Raw genomic sequence first — 27,870 nt, 5'->3', positions numbered from 1 at the left:
CCTAGGGGTCATTGGGGCCACAAGAGGTGGCCAGGACTGAAAAGGCAAAGCTAATTGTGGTTGTCTTCATCCTTCTTAGTGGGGAGGTTGGGGGTGGGTGGGCAGGGTTGCCCTGGGCTCTATCTGGCAGGTATTTGGCCCTTTATTGCAAGGAGTTTTGCCTGATGGAACTTTTGGAGGTTAGGAGTGGGTGGGGCAGGTTTGCCCTGGGCTCTACCCAGCAGGTATTTGGCACTTTAATATGGGGAGCAGCACTTGATGGGCACTTTTGGTTCTGGGCAAATGTGGCTATCTAAGTATTGAGGAATTTTCCATAATGCCACAGTGTGGAGGCTCCGGTAGTAGTATCCATCATACTGTTATAACAGTCCCCACCCAAGACCATTCAGATAGCCCCTGCAAAGTCAACCAGTTTGCCAAAACACACCTCCTCTTGTGGTCCCAGAGGCCTCCTAGACATAATTCTACCAAGGTACTATGCCCATTTTTTCTGAGCAAATTCATGTCACTATAAGGCATGTGCTGTCCTTTCCATGATTCTATCATGCTCTCCTAGAGGGAGCATTATCGGATTCCAAAACTCAGTGCACTGGAATGGTCAGTGCTCACAGATTCTTTCTGCACCCCGGCAAACCTCCCTGCCCTGACCGTCGACGGACAGAGAGACGTCCAGAACCTGATGGGCTGCAACTGGCAAAAAGCAAGGGGGAAAATGAACCTTAGCTGGAGAAGTAGGAGAAAGCAGGCAAAGGGAGACCCAGCAGAAGGGACACTTCCATTACTTCTAGCTGACTAGAACAGAAAAGATCACCAGCCTGGGAGTCAAAGACCTGGGTTCTAATTCTTCACTTAACTTCTTTGTACCTTGGTTCCCTCATCTGCAATATAGGGATTCAATACCTGTTCTCCCTTCTACTTAGCTTGAGATCTCCATGTGGAACCTGATTATTTTATATCTACACCAGCATTTAGAACAGTGCAGGGCACATGGTAAGCACTTAACAGGTACTATTGTTATTATTATTATTAGTGCTTAACAAATACCATAATTATTATTATCATGGCTGAGACATTCATTTTGCTAGGTTGAACCAGGTTAAGTTGCTTTCCTGAGGAGAGGTTCAAAGTTAGGTCATTGAGGATAATAGGTCTCGTTAGGCAACAAGGAAAACTCAGTGGGTACGGTGCTTCCATTCTTCCCTGCTAAGGTTGTTTCTTTTGGCCAAAAGCCAAGAATGAGGGTGCTGTGGAGATATACCCCCAACATTTGCTGATTTCAAAGCCTCCGTACCACTGGTCCCCTTCACTGCAGCTCTGCCTCCTATAGAAGGTCCTGGCAGATCCAATTCTACTCCTCTTATTATCATCACTGTGGTATTTGTTAAGTGTCTTCTATATGTCGAGCACTGTTCTAAGTGCTGGGGTAGATACAAGTAATGAGACTGAACGCAGTCCATGTCCTATATAGGGCTCAGAGTCTAACGGGGAGGGAGAATAGATATTGAATCCCCATTTTACAGTTGAGGAAATCGAAGCTTAGAGAATTTAAGTGAATTGCCCAAGGTCACACAACAGGCAAGTGGTGGAGCTGGAATTAGAACCCTTGTCCTCTGACTCTTAGGCCCGGGCTCTTTCCATTAGGCCACTGTGTCATGGCAATTTCTCGGGGCAGAGCAGCACCTATGGTGAACTCACTGGTTCAACGTGGTCTACTGAAGGGAGCACAGGACTGGGAGCCATGAGACTCAGATTCTAATCCCCACTACTCCACAAGCCCACAGTGTGATCTTGGGCAAGTCACTTAACTTCTCTGTGCCTTGGTTTCCTCATCTGTAAAATGGGGATTCAACACCTGTTCAATTGTATTTCATTCAGTCATATTTATTGAGCATTTACTGTGTGCAAACCGCTGTACTAACAGCTTGGGAGAGTACAGTATAACAGTAAACAGACACATTCCCTGCCCACAACGAGCTTATCTGTTCTTTCTCACTCTTAGACTGTGAATCCTGGGTGGCACAGAGACTGTGTCTGACCTGAATATCCTGTGTCTAGTCCAGCATTTGGTATATAGTAAGCACTTAATATCACAATTGTTATTATTATTAACTTTTTCCAGAGGTCAATTTTCTGAGGTCGCCGGGTTGTGAGGAGCAGAGAGGGGGTGCCAGGGATTAATAAACTCTGAAGTGGATAGTCCAATTGGACTTGAAATGGGTACTCTCAGCTTCCTTGGGATATTGGAGATGGGGCAGGGCAGTGCCTAGCCAGGTCCATGGGTGGTCGGCTAGAGGCTGTCGGTGCCCACTGACCGGGGCCAAATGGAGTCAGCTCTTTCACAAGATCACCCTGACTAAGCTGCAAGACCAGGCATGCAACACACTACTGTGGGGCAGAGACGAAGGAGATCACTCCGGTGCCTTTAACAAAAGGAGCAGAATCTTTAGCAGGAGAGGGCCCTTCCCAATAGGAAGGGCTTTTCAAGCAGTTGCCCTCATGGCTCCTGGAGGTGGCCCAGTTGTAGAATGCTGGGAAACTCCAGTCGTGGAGGGCAGACCGTCTTGGCGAGCAGGAATCAGAGATCGAGTGACACTTCCTGAGCCAAGGGTCCAGCCAAACCATGAGCCTAAAAATCAGAGTCTCAGCCAGGGCAAGATCTGCCATAGTAGCTGTAGCCATAAACTACTAGTTGCCATGTGACAAGTACTGTTAGAAGACAGGAATTTAGTAGGAACTGGGCCAACCTTGGTATTGTAGCAGACATATATTTGCAAATGCATGTGTATTTTTACGTGGATTTTTATTTGTATATTAAATGATTCTGGTGTTTAATCCTAATATACTTGAATTCCTTCCTGTTTTGTCTCCCTACACATACTATTTGTAAATCCTTTTAGGCTGTCTCCCCCTTTTAGATGGTGAGTTCTCTGAGGGCAGGAAACTGTATTTTGCTTCTAGTGAACTTTCCTGAGGATAAAATGCAGTGCTTCCCACTAAGTAGGCACTCAATAAACATCACTGAATGGCTGTTCCATCCATCAATCAGTCAATCAGTGGTATTTAGTGAGTAACTGCAGCGTGCAGAGCATTGGAGTACAATGAAATTGGTAGTCATGATCCCTGCTCACAAGGAGCTTAAAGACTAGAGGACAGGAAGGTTTAGGAATGTCCAGGGCTTCCCTGCAAAGGAGACGATGTTTCTTTCGGGGCACGTGAGAGACAGAGCCCCCAGATCAGAGGAGGACGAATTTTGTCTTGGAAGCTGAAACTGAGCCACACTGTGATAATAGGAGCAGTTGTCCGGACCAGCTCAGCTCCTGCCTGGATGTGGTCAGCAACTCCACTGCTGCAGACCCCAGAACTGCTGGACCGAGTGGGATCCACAGTGGGCAGAGGTGGTTGAGGCTCGGGGCTGCAGGCTCAGAGGGGAGCCAGGCCAGGACCAGTCCTGGAGAAAGGGTGGCCACTTCTGCCTGTCATCATCAATCGTATTTATCATCAATCGTATTTATTGAGCGCTTACTACTGTGTGCAGAGCACTGTACTAAGTGCTTAAAACTCAAAGTGAAGACTCACTTTGTGAGTCAAAGTGTCAAAACTCCCAAGTGAAGAGTCACTGAGGCAGAAAGAGAGGCCAAGGCTGAGCTATTTTGGGGGTTTTTTCAATGGTGTTTGTTAAACATTTACTATGTGCCAGGCACTGTACTAAATGCTGGGGTCAATACGAGCTAATCAGATTGGACACAGTCGATAGCCCATATGGGGCTCATAGTCTTAATCCCCATTTTACAGATGAGGTGACTGAAGCACAGAGAAGTGCAGTGACTTGCCCAAGGTCACACAGCAGACAAGTGGGGGAGCTGGGATTAGAACCCATATCCTCTGACTCCCAAGTCTGTGCACTCTCTACTAGGTCATGCTGCTGATCCTGCATTTACAGGTCAGTTGACCCATTTAGTCTCAAGGCTGATGGGATCCTGCTGGAGGTAACTGGGGAAAATAAGCAGAGTCCATGGGGGAGAAGCTTTGAGAAAGAGAAGGTGACTCCAGAGCCCAAGTCTAATAATAATAATTGTGGTGTTTGTCAAGCTCTTATGATGTGCCAAGCACTGTACTAAACACTGGGGTAGGTATAATACAATCAGATCAGAGACAGTCCCATGAAAGGAGAAGAGGTATTTTATCCCTATTTTACAGATGAGGAAATTGAAGCACAGAGAAGTTACGTGACTTGCCCAGTGTCACACAGCAGGCAAGGGGTAGAGTCAGAATTAGAATACAGATCTCCTGATTCCCAGGCCTGGGCTGCTCCCACTAGTCCACACTGTGTCTCTATGCTTATGGATCTGAGAACTTGGTCACAGTTGTGGTCTGGTTTGTTCTGCAGACCACTGTGGCAAGGCAAAAATCTCAGTGGACCACTTACTTCCAATGAGGAGATCTCACTCTACTTCTGGAGAATTTCACCACCGGACCCCAGGAGAGCCCTAGATATTGTGCTAAGGGAAGATGGATGTTGGGAGAAATTGACTCTTCTCCCACAACCCCAATTCAGGACCTTCTACCCTGGCCCCTGAGAGCTGACTGAAATCCCTCCCCTGGCCCAGTGCAGAAGCAGCCCCCTCCCCACACCTCTCATCCTTCTGAAACTTAGCCCTTGGGGTACCTTCTCTCCTCATCAACCCCTCAACTTTGCTCAGGACACTTGGTGGCTCCTGTCTGCTCCTTGAGTCTGGCCAGTTCTCTGGCCTTGTTTCCCGAGGCGGGACCGAGTCCGGGCAGTTCTGTGATGGGCAGGGGGGAAGGCATCTGCTGGCTGTACTTTGCCAGATGGCATCTCATCAGGCCATCAGGCAACTGCTTATCTTCCACCCCTTGAATGCCCATGTGAAGCTCCCAAATCATGGTGGGGGCCAAGTGGCCTAGGTGATCTCTGCCCCCAGTAGCTGTACACTCCAACAACAGCTCTGGCTGCCCACTTTGCCGAATCAGTTGCTTCTTGGGGATTCTCTCCAGGGGTTTACCCTGGGGCGGCAGCTCTGTGGGGAATATCCCCAGGGAGCAACTTCAATTTACAAAAAAACAAACCCACCTCAAGCTGCAGCTATTCCCCCCACCCTCAAGCCCCTCCCCACTCCCACAACAAGTCAGCCACTCTCCTGGGGTAGCAGAATGCTGGGTTATCACTCTCTGGGCAAAGACGCGTCAGGGATTCACTTCTCTGGGGACCCACCCGGGAGCAGGCCAGGCCAGATCCAGATGTTTCCTGCTCTGAAAATAAGAAACCCTTCATCATCATCATCATCATCATCAATCGTATTTACTGAGCGCTTACTATGTGCAGAGCACTGTACGAAGCGCTTGGGAAGTACAAATTGGCAACATATAGAGACAGTCCCTACCCAACAGTGGGCTCACAGTCTAAAAGGGGGAGACAGAGAACAAAACCAAACATACTAACAAAATAAAATAAATAGAATAGATATGGACAAGTAAAATAAATAAATAAATAGAGTAATAAATATGTACAAACATATATACATATATATTCATCTGGGAGTCCAGAAGAGAGCTGCTCAGCCCTTCCTGCCTACCAGTTTCTGGGGCCTGCCCCGGCTGCCGGAGGGAGAGGGGAGGATGGAAAGGAGATGAGAGGCAGATAGACCTGGAGCCCTCAGTCTGTCGGCTGACCCTTCCCAGCTGCCCTCCCTGTTCGGGCCTTTCCCCTAATCCAGGATGTGATTACGTGAACGGGTTTGAAAATCTGGTATGTCTCTCATGGGTGTCATGTCCTGATTACTTAGCTTGGATATCACCGAGCAGCCATTTATCTTGACTTTTTACATGTTTGGAGATAGGGCCTCTTAAATCTAACAGGCACCCTTTTTATTATGTGTGCTGGAACTTTCCTTTTGGTTACAGGATGGCAGTTGTGTGTCAGTATTCCTTGTCTGGGGCTCCTTGTATGACCTTTTCTCCTTTCACGATATCCCTGAGAAGGCAATGGAGGGGAGGGGCCCAGGAGTGAAGAGGGCATGATCTGGATTTTACCCAAAGCATATCTGAAACCCAGATGTTAAATGATCGGATCAAGGCTGTAGCCCCAGTAGCTGATGGAGTCAGGCCTAAGAATAATAATAATAATAGTTGTATATTTGTTTATCACCTACTATGTGCCAAGTACTGTACTAAGCGCTGGAGTAGAGGCAAGATAATCAGGACCCACATGAAGCTCACAGTCTAAGTAGGAGATAACTGAAGCACAGAGTAGTTAAGTGACTTGCCCAAGGTCACAGAGCAGGCACTTGGCAGAGCTGGGAATTGGCCAGGTTCTCTGATTCCCAGGCCCGTGCACTTTCCACTAGGCCACATTGCGTCCCTAGAATTCAGATCTCCCAATTTTTTTTAAATGGTATATGTTAAGCATTTACTATGCCCCAGGCACTGTAGTAAGTGTTGAGGTAGATACAAGCTAATCAACTGGACAAAGACCATGTCCCACAGGGCTCATAGTCTTCATCCCCATTTTACAGATGAGGTAACTGAGGCATAGTTACCTTCCTCTCCTCCCTTCCTCTCCCCCTCCCTTCCTTCCTCTCCCCCTCGTCCCCCTCTCCATCCCCCCATCTTACCTCCTTCCCTTCCCCACAGCACCTGTATATATGTATATATGTTTGTACATATTTATTACCCTATTTATTTATTTATTTATTTTGCTTGTACATATCCATTCTATTTATTTTATTTTGTTAGCATGTTTGGTTTTGTTCTCTGTCTCCCCCTTTTAGACTGTGAGCCCACTGTTGGGTAGGGACTGTCTCTATATGTTGCCAATTTGTACTTCCCAAGCGCTTAGTACAGTGCTCTGCACATAGTAAGTGCTCAATAAATACGATTGATGATGATGATGATGATCCCTAGAATTCAGCTCTCCCAATTTTTTTTAAATGGTATATGTTAAGCATTTACTATGCCCCAGGCACTGTACTAAGTGTTGAGGTAGATACAAGCTAATCAATTGGACATAGACCATGTCCCACGTGGGCTCACAGTCTTCATCCCCATTTTACAGATGAGGTAACTGAGGCATAGAGAAGTGAAGTGACTTGTCCAAGTTCACGCAACAGACAAGTGGCAGAGTCAGGATTAGAACCCGAGTCCTTCTGAGGCCCATGGTCTATCCACTAGGCCTCACTGCTTCTCTACTGGGCCACTTCCATCAGTGGTTATATAAAACCATATGCTCTCTCAGTTTGAACATACAGAATCCTAGGCAGCACTATGCCCTTCCCACATAAGCTGGCTTGCACCTAAATATAGAGTTGTCTCCCTGTCACTTGCCAGCTGAGACTTCAACTGCAGCCTCTGGCAAAGCAGCAAGGTCCCCGCTCCCCAGAATTGGTCGGGGAAACAATGACAGTTGCAAAGTTTTCCAGGTGAATCAGCCGTGGGGAGGGCAGAGAGGTGAAGAGGGAATGTCTCTCAGACTTTCTCCACCGGGAAAGTGAGGAAAACTTCTGACAATGATTAGGCGGTCCCTTAATCAGTGCCACTTAGCCATTATTCCTGTGTGCAACCATCCAACAAGGTAGTTGAGCCCGGCCTGTACACTTCATTCCTCGCTCATTGTGCCCCAATCTCATCTATTTTGCCGCTGACCCTTTTCCCATGTTATCCCTCCGGCCTGGAACTCCCTCCCCATCTATATACGTCACACCATAACTCTCCCAACCTTCAAAGCCTTATTTAGGTCACATCTCCAAGAAGCCTTCCCCAATTAAGCTCTCTTTTCTCCAATTCCCGCTCCCTCTGTGTCACCTGTGCACTTGGATCTGTACCCTTTGAGCACTTGATAGTTTCCCTACCATCAGCCCCAGAGCACTTAGGAATACATCCATAATTTATTTGTTTATATTAATGTCTATCTCCTCCTCTAAATTGTAAACTCACTGTGGGTAGGGAACGTGTCTACCACCTCTGTTGTATTTACAACTCTGTTGTATTGGTATTCTCCCAAGTGCTTGGTATAACTCAGCACACAGTTAGTGCTCAATAAATATTATTGATTGATTGATTGAGGAGCCTCTCTAGGCCAGGGGAAGCAGTGTGGTTTAGTGGAAGCATGCTGGGCAGGAAGCCAAAAGATCCGGGTTCAAGGCCAAGCTCTGCCATTTGTCTGCCATGTGACTGTGAACAATCAATCAGTCAGTGGTATTCATTGTGTGCAGAACCCTGCACTAAAGGCTTGGAAGAGTCCAATACAATAAAGCCAGTAGACAGGATCCCTGCCCACAAGGAGCTTACAGTCTAGAGGAGGCAAGTCACTTAAACTCTCTGTACCTAACTATCCTCATCTGCAAAATGGGGATAATAATATCTGCCTTTCTATCTACCTCACAGGATTGTTGTGAAGGCAAAAAAAGTAAAGAGAGCATTTTGGAAATAAAAGTGCTGTAAAAAACCAGGGATTGGAGAAGCAGCATGGCCTTGTGGAAACAGCACAGGACTGCGAGTTGGGAGATCAGATTTCTAATCCTGTTTCCACCACTCATAATAATAATACTGATAATGGTATTTGTTAAGCCAGGTAGTGTTCTAAGTGCTGGGGTAGATACAAGCAAATCGGGTTGGACACAGTCCCTGTCCCACATGGGGCTCACAGTCTCAATCCCCATTATACAGCTGAGGGAACTGAGGCAGAGAAGTTAAATGACTTGCCCAAAGTCACACAGCTGATAGGTGGCGGAGCCGGTATTAGAACCCATAACCTCTGACTCCCAAACCCCTGCTCTTTCCACTAGGCCATGCTGCTTTTCATCTACTGTGTGACCTTGGGCAAATCACTTAACTTCTCTGTGCCTCAGTTTCTTCATCAAATACTTGTTCCCCTTCCCCCTTAGACTGTGAGTCCCAGGTGGGACAGGGTCAGTGTCCAATCCAATTGCACTGTATCTACCCCAGTCCTTAGCACATAGTGAGCACTTAACAAACACTACTGCGATAATCACTATTCAGGTTTGAAGATGATGCTACTGAATGTGAATGAGGGTAGCTGGGAAGACCAACTCATGACTGGGAATCCCTGCCACATTGTGTCCAGGTTGAGGTTGTCCCTTGACACCCTGGCATTTGAAGTCCAAAGTGAAGTGCGCAGTACCAAGTGGGTGTTCAATAAAGGCTGCTACCACTACTACTACCCCCAGTGTATGGCCCTATTTTCATTTCTCCCTCTTGGCATCACAAGCTACCCACCATCTCTGCTCCAATGTGGTCATTTCTAAATGCTGGGTACCCATCTGCTCCACCCACTCCTGCTTTCTCCCAACTGCTCCCCTGCCATACTGCCACACTGCTTAAGGTTTTGCTTCACTGAACAATGGAAAAGAACACTGACTTTAAAGTCACTTGGAACCCAAGTAATCATATGTGTTTGGGAGAGTACAATAAAACAATAAACAGAGAAATTCCCTGCCCACAGTGAATTTACAATCTGGGTGGGTGGGGGGAGACAGACCCTAATACAAATAAATAAATTACAGATATGTACATAAGTGCTATGGGGCTGGGAGCGGAATGAACAAAGGGAGAAAGTCAGAAAGACATAGAAGGGAGTGGGAGAAAAGGGGGGCTTAGTCAGGGAAGGTCTCTTGGAGGAGATGTGCCCTCAGTAAGGCTTTGAAGGTGGAGAGAGTAAAATGAATGAATTTCCCCTCCGCTCCCAACCACCAGCGTTGGTTTAACTCTCTGGAAAGTTCATCCTTTTCCCCTATGCTAATGAATAAAACTCTGTGCAGAAATTGACTGATGGTGGGAAGGGCAGGCCAGAAATGGTCTCCCTCCAGGCCTAATAATAATGATGGTATTTGTTGAGTGTTTACTATGTGCCAGGTGCTTACCATGTGCCAGGCACTGTACTAAGCACTGGGAGGGTGGAGACAAGCAAATCAAGTTGGACACAGCCCTTGTCCCATGTGGGACTCAGTTTCCACCCCCATAATCATAGTAACTGTAGAAATGGGGAGATGAGGAGAGGTTATCCACTATTTTCCCACAACCTCATCCCTCACTGGGTGCTGATTCTTTGTCTGTTTATTGTTATTTATCTAGTTATTTATCTTGCCTGAGATAATGGGATTAACATGTTAGCCCAAAATGCTGCCAGTCTCTCAAACGCCCACACCCTTCAGGCATCCTGCTGGGTCTTGAAGATCTTATCTGTACCAGGGCTGAGATTGCAGTTAGTCTGTTGATGGGCATGGAGCCTGGGCACTGGGAGAGGCCCTCAGAGCCCTCCGGCCATCTACACCAGGTCGCAGTGAACTCTGCAGGGCCTTCATTCCTAGGAAAAGCTGACATAGCAGGAGAGTTACCCAGATAGACCTGTGAGGAAGAGGTTAGCATTTTAAGGGGCAGGGAACCAGCCCTCAACTTTCCCACTGCACCTGAGATAACAGTATAGATGGTGGAGGGCATAGGAAACAACAAGGTGGGAGGGCCTGGACCCACTCTAATAATAATGCTTACTATGTGCCAGACACTGTTCTAAACGCTGGGGTAGTTATAAGCAAATCAGGATGGGCACAGTCCCTGTCCCACACAGGGCTCACAGTCTAAATTCCCGTTTTACAGATGAGGTAACCGAGGCCCAGGGAAGTGAATTGTCCAAGGTCACACTGCTTCTTGCACTCCCACCAGTGCTCTTGCCCTTTCTTTTCAAGTTCACCCTCTCCCTTGGGGTTTTATGAAACAATCCACTGTTCATTTGACTGTTCTGCTCCCTTGCTGCCACCACAAGTATGTAAGGTTCTCCTCCTCCTCCAGCCCCTTCACTTCTACCATTCCTTCTCCTCCACAGAGCAGCAGACGAGGAGACAATCTTTGAGGTCCTAAATCAATTAATCAATAATATCTGAGCTACTATTGTGCGCGTATTGTGAAGCAGCCTAGCCTAGTGGAAATAGCATAAGTCTGGGAGTCAGAGGATCTGGGTTCTAATTCCAGCTCAGCCACTTACCTGTTATGTGATCTTGGGCACATCATTTAATTTCTCTGCACCTCAGTTTCCTCATCTGCAAAATAGGGATTCCATACCTGTTCTCCTTTAGAATGTGAGCCCCAAGTGGGACCTGATGATCTTTTGTCTTTCCCAGCCTGACATTCATTCATTCATTCATTCATTCAATTGTATTTATTGAGCGCTTACTGTGTGCAGAGCACTGGACTAAGTGCTTGGGAAGTACAAGTTGGCAACATATACAGATGGTCCCTACCCAACTAGTGGGCTCACAGTCTAAAAGGGGGAGACAGAGAACAAAACAAAACATATTAACAAAATAAAATAAATTGAATAAACATGTACAAATAAAATAGAGTAATAAATCCGTACAAACATATATACATATATACAGGTGCTGTGGGGAGGGGAAGGAGGTAAGGTGGTGGGGATGGGGAGGGGAAGGGGTGCACCTAATCACCTGCAGGTTGACAACAAGCCTGTGGAGCCCCAGTCGACTGAGGAGGGGAGGGAAGGACACCCTCCAATCCGGGCGCTTGAGAAGAGCTGAAAAATATAGTAGACACTTAACAAATACCACAATTATTGTTATTATTCAATCAATCAATGGTATTTATTAATAGAGCACTGTACTAAGCACTTGGGAGAGTACAATATAACCAAGTTGGTAGACGAGTTCCTGCTCATGAGGTGTTTATAGTCTAGAGGGGGAGCACTGTATTAAAGCCTTGGGAGACCACAGTAGAGTTAGTAGGCTGGACCCCTTCCTCCAGGGAGTTTACAATCTAGCAGGAGATTCAGATACAAAAATAAACGAGGGATAAGGCGAAGGGAACTGGGATTTGTACATGTGTTGGTACTTAAGGAATGGGGTATGGAAGATATGTAAGCATGCTTTGAAACTTGTGAGGACTTGGGTGTCTAGGTGGCCCAGAAATGCTGAAGTGGCAGCTGGGGGGGATTAGAAATTGATCAGGGAAGGCCTCCTTGAGGAGATGTGACATCTAAAGGATATGAAAAAGGAGGAAATTCAGAAAGGGGGAAAGAGCCTGAGCAGGAGCTGAATGGAGGGAGAGACAAGAACAAGGCACAGTGAATGAGTTAACTTGAGAGGAATGAAGAGTGTGAGCCAGTGTGTAGTGAGAAAATCCATCAATCGGTGATATTTATTGAGTGCCTACTGTGTGCAGAGCACTGTATTAAGTGCTTGGAAATGCAACAGAGTTAGTAGACACACTCCCTGCCCATAAGGAGCTTACAGTCTTGAGGTGAGAGAAGGGTGGACTGGAGAGAGGAGGGAGAGTGCTGATTGAGTACCTTAAATTCAATGGGCAGGAGTTTCTGCTTGATGCAGAGAGGAATGGGCACCCATTGGAGGTTTTTGAAGAGTGGGAAAATGTTTGCAGAAGGATGTTTTAGAAAACTAATGGGGCAGCAGAGAGAAGTCTTGTCCTGGAGAGAAGGGAGGTTGGAGGTTGGGAGACCAGTGAGGAGGCTGATGCAGTAGTGAAGTTGGAGTCTGCCTGGTGCCAAGAGCAGCATGGTGGGCATTGGGAAGGAGAGGAAGAGGCAGCAGAGCCTCTTGTCTTGTCTTATGCTGTTGAATCATTTCTGAGCCATAGCGATTCCATGGACACATCTCTCCCAGAATGCCCCACCTCCATCTGCAGTCGTTCTGTTAGTGTATCCATAAAGTTTTCTTGGTAAAAATATGGAACTGGTTTACCACTGCCTTCTTCCACACAGTAAACTTGAGTCTCCACCCTAAACTCTCTCCCATGCTGCTGCTGCCCAGCACAGGTGAGTTTTGACTTATCGCAGATTGCCTTTCACTATCTAGCCACTGCCCAAGCTAGGAATGGAATAGGAATGCCTCTGCTTGATTATCCCTCCCATAGCCAAGACTGGTAGAGTACTGGAAACTCTCCAGGTGCAATCCTGAAATAATAATAATAACAATAATAATAATGGCATTTATTAAGTGCTTACTATGTGCAAAGCACTGGGTTGAAGAGCCTCTGGAATTGTCCAGTGTCTCTTTGCATGGAATTCTAGCCTTGCCTCTCCTGGTCGATGAATCCCATGTGCTCTTGGCACCTAAATAATTTCCCAGGAAATGAGGATTATGACCATTACTGTCAACATTATTATCAGCAGCAGTATTGATTGGTTGCCCATTTTGTGCACAGCGATGTTCTAGGTTCTGTGAGTTCTCTGTCCTCCCACAACTCTAAATTTAATGGAAGGGACAGTTCATGCACTTTAAATCTAATTATATGTTCAGGTGTAAAAGTGTCAGAAACATAAAATCTAAGTCTTGACAACCTTTATGTAATAAACTAATAAATTATAATCAGTGATAAACAGGGTGTCAACCCAACCAATTCCAGAGGAATAAAGGACTCTTTTTCAAAGAATCCCTAAGTCTCTGCCATGAGGTACTTGGGATATAACTTTGCACCCATTCATCTCTCAAAATATATAATAATAATAATAATAACAGTGGCATATGTTAAGTGCTACTATGAGCGCCATACTAAACACTGGGGTAGATACAATGGAATCAGGTCAGACAGAGCCCTGTCCCACAGGGAGCTCATGGTCTAATGAGAGGAAGAATAGGTATTTAATCCCCATTTTACAGGTGAATTAAAGTTATTTGCCCAAGGTCACCCAGCAGGCAAGCTGCAGAGCTAAGATTAAAACCCAGGTCCTCTGATTCCCAAGCTCGTGCTCTTTCCTCTAGGCCATGCTTCTTCCCCTCATTTAGGACACGAAGAAATGGTAAGCTGTGAAAAAAAAGTGTGTTTAAAGTCAAATTTTCCAGGTGTCCAATCATAGTAGAAAGTTTTCTTTTTTGTTTTTTTTTTTGTTTTTCCAAGAGGTTCACCAGGTCTGTACCACAAAGTTCGTGGGTGTAACTTTACCTCAAAGTTTAAGAGACAACCTGTGCTATATGTAAGTCATCGGGCACAAACAGCACTAAAACTAAGAGCAAAGCATATTCCTCTTCTCTAGTTCCAACAGACCACAGCTCTCCCCACCTTCAATATCCACCTAAAACCCTGCCTCATCCACCAAGCCTTCTTCCCCAGCAAACTCCCAATCTCTAAGGCAGGTCTACCCCTGGCCATCTCCAACATTTACATATTTATTTATGCCCTCTTTCAGCACTAATGCTTATAATAATAATAATAATAATAATGGTATTTGTTAAGTGCTTACTATGTGCCAAGCACTGTTCTAAGCACTGGGATAGATACAAGGTTATCAGGTTGTCCCACATGGGGCTTACAGTCTTAATCTCCATTTTACAGATGAGGTAACTGAGGCACAGAGAAGTTAAGTGACTAGCCCAAAGTCAAACAGCTGACAAGTGGCAAAACCGGGATTAGACCCATGACCTCTGACTCCCAAGCCCGTGCTTTTTCCACCAAGTCACGCTGCTTTGTGGTAGATATAAATATGATAGATTTAAACATTCTATTCTATCGTGTTTATATGTATGATAGGCTGTTCAATTTTATGCTGATGACCTGAAATAGACTGTTCAATTTATTTTATGTTGATGACCTGAAATAGACTGTTCAATTTATTTTATGCTGATAACCTGATTTTTAAAAATTTTTATGCCTGACTTTCCCAGTTAGAATGCAAAGCTCCTTGTGGGCAAGGAATTTTGTGTCTCAAGTTTCTGTGTACTCTCCAAAGTGTGCAGTACAGTGCATTGTGCTCAGTGGACTCTCAATAAATACCTATATTACTATTAATACTACTAGCTTGACTACTATCATTACTACTACTACTACTGCTAATGCCATCGTGTTCATTGTACTTCAATCTTGCCTATCTCACCACCAACCTCTCACACTTCCTGCCTCTGGCCTGGAACGCCCCCCCTCAGTGTGGCTCAGTGGAAAGAGCCCAGGCTTTGGAGTCCGAGGTCAGGGGTTCAAATCCCAGCTCTGCCAATTGCCAGCTGTGTGACTGTGGGCAAGTCACTTCACTTCTCTGGGCCTCAGTTCCCTCATCTGTAAAATGGGGATGAAGACTGTGAGCTCCCCATGGGACAACCTGATCACCTTGTAATCTCCCCAGCACTTAGAACAGTGCTTTGCACACAGTAATTGCTTAATAAATGCTATTTTATTATTATTATTATATCCAACAGACTACCACTCTCCCCACCTCTCCTCTAAGAGGTCTTTCCCAACTAGGACCTCTTTTCCTCTCCTCCCACTCCCTTCTGCATTACCTTTATACTTGGATTTGCTTCCTTTAAATTTGTATTAAATCCCTTTGGATTTGCTCCCTTTGCTGTCTCAGCCCCACACTACTTATGTACATATCAGTAATTTATTTAATATCTGTTTCCCCCTCTAGACTAAGCTCACTGTGGGCAGGGAATGTATCCACCAACTTTGTTACGTTGTACTCTCCCAAGCTTAGTACAGTCCTCTGCACACAATAAGTGTTCAATAAATACCGCTGATTGATGGGTTGATCGAGAGTTTGGGTCCCTACTTGACTTTCCCCCATTGCCTGAGGATGAAGTTTGGAGGGACAACATTTCAGGAGTGTCAATTTGTCATGGACATCTCAGGACTTGTATATAATAATAATAATAACAATAATGGCATTTATTAAGTGCTTACTATGTGCAAAGCACCGTTCTAAGCGCTGGGGAGGTTACAAGGTGATCAGGTTGTCCCACGGGGGGCTCACAGTCTTCATCCCCATTTTACAGATGAGGGAACTGAGGCCCAGAGAAGTGAAGTGACTTGCCCAAAGTCACACAGCTGACAATTGGGGGAGCCGAGACTTGAACCCATGACCTCTGACTCCAAAGCCTGTGCTCTTTTCCACTGAGCCACGCTGCTTCCTGGGGATGTGGGTGTGTTATTTATGCTTTGGTGCTATTTTCTAAACCTATGATTAGTGTTTGAAACTGTGCCTTTTCTTCTGTCGAGATTTGCTTCAGCCTCCAGTAGGGGCTCTGGACAAAAGTATGAACTTGGTAAATTTTGTGGGGGTGGTGATGGTGAAAAAAAGTGCAAGGAAGGATTTCAGTAGTGTCTTGAAGGAAGGGATATGGAAGGGGAAGGATATTCATGGCAGGAAAATTGGAGTCCTCAAAGACTCAGAGGTGAGAGAATTGTGGGTGGGGAAGTGGCGAGAATTAGGGGAGAATTGAGGTGGTTTATTTGAGAAGAGGGGAGAACACAAATTTGATGGCTAGGGAGAGGAGGGAAAGTTAGGTGAGAGGGAACCAGTTGGCATAGAACCCACATGCCCATAGTTAAAAGCTTTAATTTGATCTGAGCTGCAGGTTCTGGATGGGGGAAGTGATCAAATTCGGGTGATTCTGCTGGGTGTAGAATAGGCTGAAGTGGAGAAAGAAAGACCAGGAAGGAAGCTGTTGCAGCAATCCAGACGCAAGGTGATAAAGGCTTGAACTAAGTCTGTGTCTGTGTGAGTCCGGAGGACAAGGGTGGATATCTGAAATACTACTGATGAAAAATCAGGAGGGCTTGGTGATAGATTGCATGTGGGCTACAAAAGAGAGAGGGGGTCAAAGGTGATTGTGGCCGAGAGGGAAGTGGTGACAGTTAAGTTTAGGAGGTCAGGGTTTTAGGAGAAAAAATTTCAAGTTTCAGTTTCGACGTGTTAAACTTGAGGTATTGGTGGACACACTGAAAATGTCCTGGAAAGAGGAAGAAAATTTAGCCTGGAGAGATGCCAGTACTGGAGTGAATATTGATTTGACTATGAATCCCCTTTCCTGGAATCCAGGAATTCCCACCCAGGTTAGGGTCAGGAGCCTAGGCTCTGTTTTCCTCTCCCCAGAGAATACTGATCAAAGCAATCAGGGGTGGCAGCAGAAAAATGTATTGGGTGGGGCACAGAGGGGAATTTCTGGAACGGTGAGCTTTGTCTCTCGTTTCTCTGAAAAGGAAATAAATCACCTATTTCACGTTAACATTACCATCCTAATTCCTAACAGCTTCTAAAGTTAATACTACAGCCAGGAGGGACTAGGTTATAAGGAGGGGGAAGGCCAACTACTTGCCTGAAGGGTGGGGTGGGGTGAGAAGGGGAAGGGGGTCCTTGCTCTCCCTGCCTCCCCTTTTCTGTTGTTGCCCTTGTTGTTCTTCTGTTGTGGCCAGACAGGACCCAGTAGGGACATTGGCTTCAGAGTCTCGACAGCCTCAGAGAGGAGCAGCGTCTACTCACTGACTCACCCACTTCTGCAGCCGCTGGACTTTCTCCTCCTCTGAGTCGAGATACTGGGAAAGAGACTTCATCCTCTGCTCATTTAGTACCAAATATGGCTGTCTGGAGCAGGGCCCTGTAGAGCGGGAACACGGGTCTCCTCCACCACTGCTCAGAGGGGCTCTGCTCCTGGGCTTGGGGGTGGGGGAGGGAGGGACAGAACTCCACTTTCTCTCCCTCTGCTCCAGGGGAGATCGAGCTGGGAGTGGGAGGCAGTGCAAAATAACTGAGAGATCAGGACCTATAGATCCCGCACAGATGCACCCTATAGCATTGTCGGGAGTCCTAAGCTCAGGTCCTGATTGTGATACCCTAACTCTTGCTGGGCCATCGGTTGAGTCGCCAAACATCCTGCACCCCCAGCTGGGAGAGGGGGACTTTGCTCATGCTGATCACTGTTTCTATGTGATAACAGGAGGAAATGCTCCAGCCACAGAAACCCGGTGAAGGAAGTTTTGTTAATCAAATCCAATTCATCTTGAAGGGAAAAGAATCACTGGGAAAGTTTCCAGGCCATCCTACAGTAGGGGGAGAGTCCAGAAGATAATCAAATTTTCTTCTAGTTTAAGGACATTATGGAGCCCCAGAAGCAGATCTCAGTCACGCCTAGTCCCATGGACTCCTGTCCTTACCTCTAGCAGTCTCTGCTTATTAATATGCCCCTTGATTTGTACTGTTTCCCTTCCCTAAATCTCAACTCCCCCACTCTATCGAAAACTCTTGCCGTTTGGATCAGGGGACAGCCAGATCTCTCCCGTGTATTCTTGCTCTCTGTCTGTCTCTCTCCTTTCTCCTGATCCCAATCTTCTCCCAGTACTGTTACAATTCAAAGACAGAGTTAAAATTCAGTTTTTCGTGGCTGTCATCAGATCCACAATCCAAGCAAGGCTGGACCCAGTGACACTCACTCCATTTTAACTAGAGTTGACTGGGGAGATGCCTAGTCATGATCCCCACCATTCTTTACATAGTCCATCCATCTCTCCCTTCCTTCTCCATGCTGCCACTGTGATGTAGAAAAGAGGTGGGGGAAGGGAAGGGGAAGGTTAGAACTCAAGATTACAACCAACTTTCCATTTTGAACCCTATTTTTGAGCCTCCGACTTTGCCAAAGAAAACTCCTATGTGCCCGAGAACTGCCATGCTTTTAGCTTTGGCCCAGAGAGAGATTTTTTTTGGAAAGTTGGAGGGAAATTACCCAAACTGTTTTTGAGTTACAGGGCCATGAAAAAGTAAGCGTCTACCTTTTTAGGGGAAAGTCAGGACTTCATTTGGCTTTAAAGCATCCCTTGGATTTCATATTGGATTTCAACTCGTCGGTGTTTAGAGTCAAAGGGCCCTTGTAGAAGAAACTATGACTCAGGCTCACAGGTCCATGGTGGTCAGCACCTTCTGACATCAGTAGAGGGTATTCAACTCCCCTGTCTTACTTTTGGAACTCTAGGAAAAGAAAACTGGCCTCCTGTGCCTGCCTATTCCTTTTAACGGCAAACATTTTAGTCCTGTTTCACAGAGCGCTTCTTTAATAAGCCTGCCTGAAAAGCCTTTCTAGTCAAATGCCAACTTCCTCACCACCAGCTCGGCTGATGGAAGAGTTAATGAAGTGCCAGGGAGTCTAGGTTGTGAGCCAGGGGCTTCAGAGAAACTAGTTGTATGTCACCGTCTGTGTAGGAGATGTTGTTTACAACCTTAGTTGTTGCATCACTAATTCCAACATGAAATGCAAACACCTTTCACATTCCTGATTAATGGCAAAATTAGAGTTATGGATGACATCATGAGTTCAATAAAACTTTTTTCAACCCTCTGCTCTCCCTCAATAAAATCTTGTTTAATTAAAGTCATTAAGTTTTTTGTTTTTAATTTTCCCTCATAAAAACAACTGCAAGAAAACACGGGAGGCTGGACTTTCTTTTTTAAAAGGAAACACATGATCATTTGGAACTTTTCCTTTCAGGGTATTTGTGATTATTAACAGGCATCTATTTACATTGATTTAATGTTACCACTGGAAATTTAACTCTGAAATATTTAGGCTTAATTTGGCTTGGAAAGGGAATCACAGACACCAACCAATAAATACCGACTGCCACTCTTTCCAGGCTTGAGCACAAAGGAACCTAGACAGAAGCAGAGGGAGCCTGCAGGGCTTTCCACATCTTCCCAGCCCAGAGTTTCTGGCTACTGGTGGGCACCCTAGTTTTCTTTTTTTGTAGCAGTGTGGCCTAATGAATAGATCAAAAGGACCTGGGTTCTAATCCTGTCTCCACCACTTTCATTCAATCATTCATTCAATTGTATTTGAGTGCTTACTTTGTGCAAGAGCACTGTACTAAGCGCTTGAGGGAGTACAATACAACAATAAACAGACACATTCCCTGCCCACAATGAGCTTACAGTCTAGAAGTAGGGAGACAGACATTAACGTAAATAAATTATGTACATTAGTGCTGTAGGGCTGGGAGAGGGGATGAACAAAGGGAGCAAGTCACGACAACACAGAAGGGAGTAGGAGAAGAGGAAAAGGAGGGCTTTGTCAGGGAAGGCCTCTTGGAGGAGATGTGCCTTCAGTAAGGCTTTGAAGATGGGGAGGGTCACTGTCTGACAGATTTGAGGAGGAAAGATGTTCCAGGCCAGAGGCAGGATGTGAGTGAGGAGTCAGTGGCAAGATTGATGAGATCGTGGTACAGTGAGAAGGTTAGTATTAGAGGAGTGAAGTGTGCAGGTTGGGTTGTAGTAGGAGATTAGTGAGTGAGGTAGGAGGGGGCAAGGTGATTGAGTGCTTTAAAGCCAATGGTATGGAGTTTTTGTTTGATGCAGAGGTGAATGGACAACCACTGGAATTTCTTGAGGAGTAGGGAGACATGTTCTGAGTATTTCTATAGAAAAATGATGCAGGCAGCAGAGTGAAGTATGGACTGAAGTAAGGAGAGACAGGAGGCTGGGAGGTCAGCAAGGAGGTTGATGCAGTAATCCAGGAGGGATAGGATGAGTGATTGTATTAATGTGATAGCAATTTGAATGGTAGCAATTTGGATGGAGAAGAAAGGATAGATTTGAAGGTAGAACCGAAAGAATTTAATAATGGATTGACTATGAAGGCTAAATGAAAAAGAGGAGTCAAGGATAATGCCAAGGTGAAGAACTTGTAGAAGGATGGTGGTGCTGACTACAGTGATGGAAAAATCAGGGGGAGGACAGGGCTTGGGTGGGTCGATAAGGAGCTTTGTTTTTGGACATGTTAAGTTTGCGGCAATCAACCCAAGCAGAGATATCTTGAAGGCAGGAGGAAATGTGAGACTGCAGAGAGGGAGAGAGAACGGGGCTGGAGATGCAGATTTGGGTATCATCTGCATAGAGGTGACAGTTGAGGTCATAGGAGTGAATGGTTCTCCAAGGGAGTGGGTTTAGAAGGAGAATAGATGGGGACTCAGAACTAACTCTTGAGGATCCCGACAGTTAGGGGGGTGGGAGACAGAGGAGGAGCCCACAAAGGAGACTGGGAAGGGGCAGGAGAGATTTTAGGGAGATCACACCTTATAGTGTCAATTTTCTTAATGAAGTAGGTGGTCAAGTCATTGGGGGCAAGGGATGAGTGAAGCTGGGGGACAGGGGGTTTGAGAAGGGAGTTAAATGTCTGGAACAACTGGTGAGGGTGATGGGCATGGGTGTCAATAGAGAAATAATTTTGCCACGCAGAGGAGAGGGCAGAGTTAAAGCACGCAATGATAAACTTGGACGAAGTCAGCCCGCTACCTAGGTTTCTGCCAGCAGCGCTCTGCAGCTCGTACACAAGCGCAAAGGAGGTGGACTGTTGAGTTGATCCAGGGCTGTGGGTTAATGGTATGAGTTCAGTGAAGGGAGAGGGGAGCGAGTGAGTTGAGTTCAGTAGAAAGGGTGGTGTTGAGATGGTCAATTTGGTCATCAAGGGAAGGGAGTTGGGGTATGGAGGCCAAGTGGGGAAAGATGAGTTAAGAAATTTGGATGGGGTCAAAAAAACAGATGTCTCTGTAAAGGAGGAGTACAGATTTACAGGGAGGAGGTGTGAGGAAGAGAAAGCAAGTGAGGAGGTTGTGTTTCATAGTTGGAGGGCTCACCTTCTCCAGGAGGCCTTCCCAGACTGAGCCCCCTCCTTCCTCTCCTCCTCCTCCCCCTACCCATCCCCCCGCCTTACCTCCTTCCCCTCCCCACAGCACCTGTATATATGTAAATGTATGTTTGTACGTATTTATTACTCTATTTTATTTGTACATATCTATTCTATTTATTTTATTTTGTTAATATGTTTTGTTTTGTTCTCTGTCTCCCCCTTCTAGACTGTGAGCCCACAGTTGGGTAGGGACCGTCTTTGCATGTTGCCGATTTATACTTCCCAAGTGCTTAGTACAGTGCTCTGCACACAGTAAGTGCTCAATAAATACGATTGATTGATTGATTGATTGATTGATTAGTACAGTGCTCTGCACACAGTAAGCACTCAATAAATATGACTGAATGAATGAATGAGAGGGTAGAGATTGTGCAGTGGCTATTACTATTCCCAAATCCCTATTCATTCGTATTTATTGAGCACTTTCTATGTGCAATATACTGTACTAAGTGCTTGGGAGAGTACAATACAACAACAACAATAATAATAATAATGATGGCATTTGTTAAGTGCTTACTATGTGCAAAGCACTGTTCTAAGCACTGGGGGGGGTACAAAGTAATTAGGTTCTCCCATGTGGGGCTCACAGTCTTAATCCCCATTTTACAGATGAGGTAACTGAGGCTCAGAGAAGTTAAGTGATTTGCCCAGGGTCACACAGCAGACATGTGGCGGAGCTGGGATTCGAACCCATGACCTCTGACTCCCAAGCCCAATAAACAGACATAGTCCCTGCTCATAATGAGTTTATAGTCTAGAGGGAGCGACAGACATTAATATCAATTAATAAATTACAGACTGTACAAATGTTCTGTGGGGTTGGGAGGGGGAATGAATAAAGAGAGGAAAAGCATGTGCAGAGACTGCAGTAGGTGAGGAGGCGATGCCAATAAGAAGTTGGGAGGAGAAGGACATAAAAGGCTGCAGGAGTTGCTGGTAGGGAAGGTCAGTGAGAGAGGACACAGCCCAACCCATTATTAGATCCCACTGCTGGGTAGGGACTGTCTCTATATGTTGCCAATTTGTACTTCCCAAGTGCTTAGTACAGTGCTCTGCACATAGTAAGCGCTCAATAAATATGATTGATGATGATGATGATTAGATAGTGATCACTCTCTAGCCTCTCAGATCTTGCTGCCTCTGTGCCAGGGCTTGGGAGGGATGGGGAGGCACTGAGCTGAAAGCACCACAAAACCCCCAACCCACAGCTGGAACTGTAACCCAAGCCCTGTGCCAGTGAGAAGTGAAGTGACTTGCCCAAAGTCACCCAGCTGACAATTGGCGGAGTCGGGATTTGAACCCATGACCTCCGACTCCAAAGCCCGGGCTCTTTTCCACTGAGCCACGCTGCTTCTCTACACGAACTTGTACATGACATGACTTCGGTGTTTCCCTCCTGGCCCCCTCCTCAGATGCTCGTCCCACTCATTCATCCATTCATATTTATTGAGTGCTTACAGTGTGCAGAGCACTGTACTAAGCGCTTGGGAAATACAATTCGGCAATATATATCCCCCTCGTCCCCTCTCCATCCCCCCATCTTACCTCCTTCCCTTCCCCACTGCACCTGTATATATGTATGTATGTTTGTACATATTTATTACTCTATTTATTTTACTTGTACGTATCTATTCTATTTATTTTATTTTGTTAGTATGTTTGGTTTTGTTCTCTGTCTCCCCCTTTTAGACTGTGAGCCCACTGTTGGGTAGGGACTGTCTCTATATGTTGCCGACTTGTACTTCCCAAGTGCTTAGTACAGTGCTCTGCACACAGTAAGTGCTCAATAAATGTGATTGACTGATTGATTGACAATGAGGTAACGGAATCGGATGGACCTGGATTCTAATCCCAGCTCCACAACATGCCTGCTGTGTGACCTTGGGCAAGCCACATCACTTCTCTGGGCCTAAGTTCCTTCATTTATAAAATTCATTCATTCAATTGTGTTTATTGAGTGCTTACTGTGTGCAGGGCACTGTACTAGGCACTTTGAAAGTATAATTCAGCAATAGAGACAATCCCTGCCCAGAATGGGTTTACAGTCTATAGGAGGAAGACAGGCATCAAAACAAGTAAACAGGCATCAATATAAATAAATATAATTATAGATATACACATATATACATAAGTGCTGTGGGGCAGGGAGAGGGAGGAAAGAGCAAAATGGAGATTAAGACTGTGAGCCCCATGTGGGACAGGGCCTGTGTCCAGCCTGATTTGACTGTATCCACACCAGCACTCAATACAGTGACTGGCACATAGTAAGCTCTCAGCAGTGTGACTTAGTGGAAAGAGCACAGGGTTGGGAGTCAGAGGTCATGGGTTCTAAGCCCGGTTCTGCCACTTGTTAGCTGTGTGACCTTGGGCAAGTCACATAACTTCTCTGTGCCTGTTATCTCATCCGTAAAATGGGGATTAAGACTGTGAGCCCCACCTGGGACAACCTTGTATCTCTTCCAGCACTTAGAACAGTACTATAATAATAATGATGATGATGGTAGCCCCTTCCTTCCTCTCCCCCTCGTCCCCCTCTCCATCCCCCCATTTTACCTCCTTCCCTTCCCCACAGCACCTGTATATATGTATATATGTTTGTACATATTTATTTATTTATTTATTTTACTTGTACATATCTATTCTATTTATTTTATTTTGTTAGTATGTTTGGTTTTGTTCTCTGTCTCCCTCTTTTAGACTGTGAGCCCACTGTTGGGTAGGGACTGTCTCTGTATGTTGCCAATTTGTACTTCCCAAGCGCTTAGTACAGTGCTCTGCACACAGTAAGCGTTCAATAAATATGATTGATGATGATGATGGTATTTGTTAAGCGCTTACTATGTGTCAAGTACTGTTCTAAGCGCTGGAGTAGATTCAAGGTAATCAGGTTGTCCCATGAGGGGCTCACAGTCTTAATCCCCATTTTACAGATGACGCAACTGAGACACAGAGAAGTTAAGTGACTTGTCCAAAGTCACACAGCTGACAAGTGGCAGAGCCGGAATTAGAACCCACAACCTCTGACTCCCAAACCCGGGCTCTTTTCCCTAAGCCATGCTATTATTAACAAACACCACCACCACCACCAGCCTCAACCCAGGGAGTAGACAATGCTACACATGATTAAAGCTGGCTGAAAAAAGTCTTTGGAAGAAATATACTTAAGTACAAAGTATTATTTTCACAGTAAACTTAATTTCAATTGTAAAACGTCAGTGTGTTTCCATGGGAATTACTTTCAACAACATATATCATTCCTACTGTCTTTAATATTTGGTTATTTCCAAAACAGTCATTAGGAATACTGCAGCAACAGAAGTTCTAGATTAGATGCCTTATTTAATCCCTTCAGGGTTTTCATTACAAAACAGTGTACTGGCTGTGGGGCTTCATTCTTCAACAGACATTTCTTTTTCTCTTCACAGGCAGGAGGAGTGGCAGAGGCTATCCAAAATCTTCTTTTATGGAGCAGGTAATTTCTTGTCTGGATACTTTAAATTCTACCTAAAAGTCAAAAAATTTGGACAGTTAGGACTGGGCTATCAAAGGGAGCTGACATCAGGCTCTCACACTGACAGCAATAATAATAATAATAATAATAATAACACTTGTTAAGCACTTACTATGTGCAAAGCACTGTTCTAAGCGCCTCCAGTATGGAAAACTGCAAAATGACAACAATGTCACCTTTGTATCTCTCTCTCTCACCCCCCAACCTCGCCCCCCGACACAGACACTTGTACCCAATCTGCCCCTCTGTTAGTCTCAGTATGCCGAGAAGTACGAAGCACCCAGATAATTTCACCTTGTATCTTTTATTCAGTGTGGATACTCCTGGCTTTTTCTCCTGTGGGTTGCATCCTGATGAGCACAAACCCCCTAATAATAATAGTATTGTTTTAGCGCTTACCATGTGCTAAACACAGGAGTAGGTAAAGGTTATGAGATTGAGAGATCCTCCCTGTCTCACATGGAACTCACAATCTACCTTATCCCCATTTTACAGATCAGGAAACTGAGACCCATAGAGATTAAGTGGCTTGTCCAAGGTCCCAAAGTGGGCTAGTGACAGAGCGGGGCCTCAAAACCAAATTTTCATGATTCCCTGTCTTGGGTGCTTTCCAATAGCACCCTGGAATTTGTGCCCTGAGTCCTCACGCTAGGTGAGGCTCTCGGTTGTCTTGCAGTCTCTTCCAGAGATGATTGTGTCTTCATTTTCCTAATGACCTCCAGCTCTTCCTGCTCTTGATAACTTTCCGGATCCCGCCCTGAACACTGGTCTGGCCTCCCCTGAATTTATTTCCAGTCTTAACAGTGACTTTTCTAAGTGCTCTGTGCTTGGTTTCATGGTCCTTAACTGGCCCAAGGCAAAAGTCATAAAATTTTATTTCTTTCTCTTCTTTTTAGACAAAGTGCCATCTGCTTCCTCCAATCCCTCCCTTGTCCCCCAGCCCCCTGCTAAACACCACACACATTCACTCATGTTCACCAAGGCAGCTTACAGATTTCCACAAATAAAGCCCTAGGCAACGGAAAGGACCAGCCAAGATCCAGTGATAGTCCTATCAACTTTTAAAGGCAACAGCACAGTAAAAGCTATGAAGAATAAGGAATAACTCAGACCACATGATACACCATCTGAGATTTTCAAGCAAGGAGGAATGTGCCTGGCTATTTGCCTGATTTTACTCACCTGCTGAAGCACAGTGCACTTATGTAACTGTCTTGAAGAGAAAAGTTGAAAATGCCTGCTGTGGTAACTGTGGTGGTATCTCGACACCCTCCATCAAGATCCTGACTGGAGTTCACCTGAACCACCTACTGCACAATACTGTCAATTATGTGTCACTTAAATCACAGCATGTTCTTGGGCCATTCCAATGCTGTAAGTGAATGTGTAGAATAATCTTTCTAGAATATATTTTAACAAAGAAATTCAAAGAACAGACTGCTACATGGTACTCATTACCCTGACAAAAGCATTTGATCCCAACTGGAAACTTGGATTCCAGAAATGACTAAGCACCTCTGACTGTGCAGAGAAGCTCTTCTTACTTCATAACTGATAGGTTAGTCAAGTTGTAGTTCCTGGAGTCCTCCTTTTCCTAATCATCCAGAGTGAAACAAAATCCAAAACAGACCAATCAATCAACCATATTTACTGAGCGCTTACTGTGTGCAGAACCCTGTACTAAGCACTTGGCAGAGTACAAGGTCCAGTTTTATTCCATTTTCAAGAGACAAGGACCTAATAGGAAATTGAGAAACTGGCATTAGATTGTTCTTCCAGACTTTCAGGAAACTCATCCAACTTGTTGGGCTAAGGAGTGTCATCCAAAATCCTTGAAACTGTCATCCAAGCTGCTCATTATGTAAACTGGAATCTCACCCACAAGACAAATAATCTCACAGTCATTTTAGTGCCGTGAACTTCGATAAAACCAGGGAAGACCGATATGGGGTGGCAGAAGACTAAAGGCCAGGGGAAAATGGTAGGAAACCCAAAGCCTTGTTTTGCCACCACAGAAAACCCTGGTCCCCTCACACCTGGATCACTGCCTGCACTTTTGGTTGCCACATTTTAGGAAGGCCAGAATAATGCTGGAGAAGATCAAGAGAAAAGCAACCGAGATGATCAGGGCAACAGAGAGACTGAAAAGATTGGAACTTGCTGCTCTCGAAAGACAAAGCCTTCATGCGAATGCAGCTGACGTGAACAAAATCGGGAAGGGTGTGTTGTACACCAAATCCCACAGTGTTAGGATGAGGGGGTAGTGAATTGAAAATAAACCAAAGGGAACATTTGTTCACGCAGGAAGGGGTGAGCTACTGAATTTTTTCCCACCTAAAGATGTCAGTAGAAAATATCCATAAGTTGAGAGTTGGGGAGAGTAGATGGTCCATTTCTTAAACATTAAGGTAAATGTCAAAAAGGACAACCATCTCCCCATTCTTCTGTTGCCCCTGCCAGAGTTAAAATCCTGTGCTGGATACTAATAATGGCATTTCTTATGTTTTTATGGTCTCATGACGGAGCATACCAAACCGTGTTGGAAAAATCCTATAGGCACCCGAACATCTTCAAAAATAACTACAGCTGAAAATGCTTCTTTGGATTTGCTTGGACACACTTCACTCTTTTCAGTCTCATTTCATATGCCCAGAAAAAATGCTCTCCACCAGCTGCAGCATCTTCTAATCCAAAAGATAATCATGTACAGATGTTTGTTCGAATTTATGATGTTGTTTATCAATTAATAAGGTTAAAATTTCTCAGATGACAGCAAATGAAATAACATCCATACAGTATTTCAGGCTTTAATGGACTTTCCAATCAATTATATTTATTTAATCAATCATATTTATTGAGCGCTATGTGCAGAGAACTGTACTAAGGTCTTGGGAGAGTACAACAGAATTTACAGGCACATTC

The 27,870-nt window shown here is 45.2% G+C and overlaps 1 long non-coding RNA gene across 1 annotated transcript; it reads right to left on the bottom strand.

Annotated features, from left to right (window-relative positions):
* Positions 1 to 24,598: 24,598 nt before the first annotated feature.
* Positions 24,599 to 27,027, bottom strand: LOC119942440. The gene is made up of 2 exons (XR_005455361.1): positions 26,131 to 27,027; positions 24,599 to 24,941 (listed from the first exon to the last, which is right to left on the bottom strand). It is a non-coding gene; the product is annotated as an uncharacterized LOC119942440 (long non-coding RNA).
* Positions 27,028 to 27,870: the final 843 nt, after the last annotated feature.

Source organism: Tachyglossus aculeatus, chromosome 21, assembly GCF_015852505.1.
Source record: "Tachyglossus aculeatus isolate mTacAcu1 chromosome 21, mTacAcu1.pri, whole genome shotgun sequence".
In the NCBI taxonomy this organism is placed as follows: Eukaryota; Metazoa; Chordata; class Mammalia; order Monotremata; family Tachyglossidae; genus Tachyglossus; species Tachyglossus aculeatus.
Note: the sequence above shows the minus strand (reverse complement) of the source record. Positions and strands in the feature narration are given on the sequence as shown.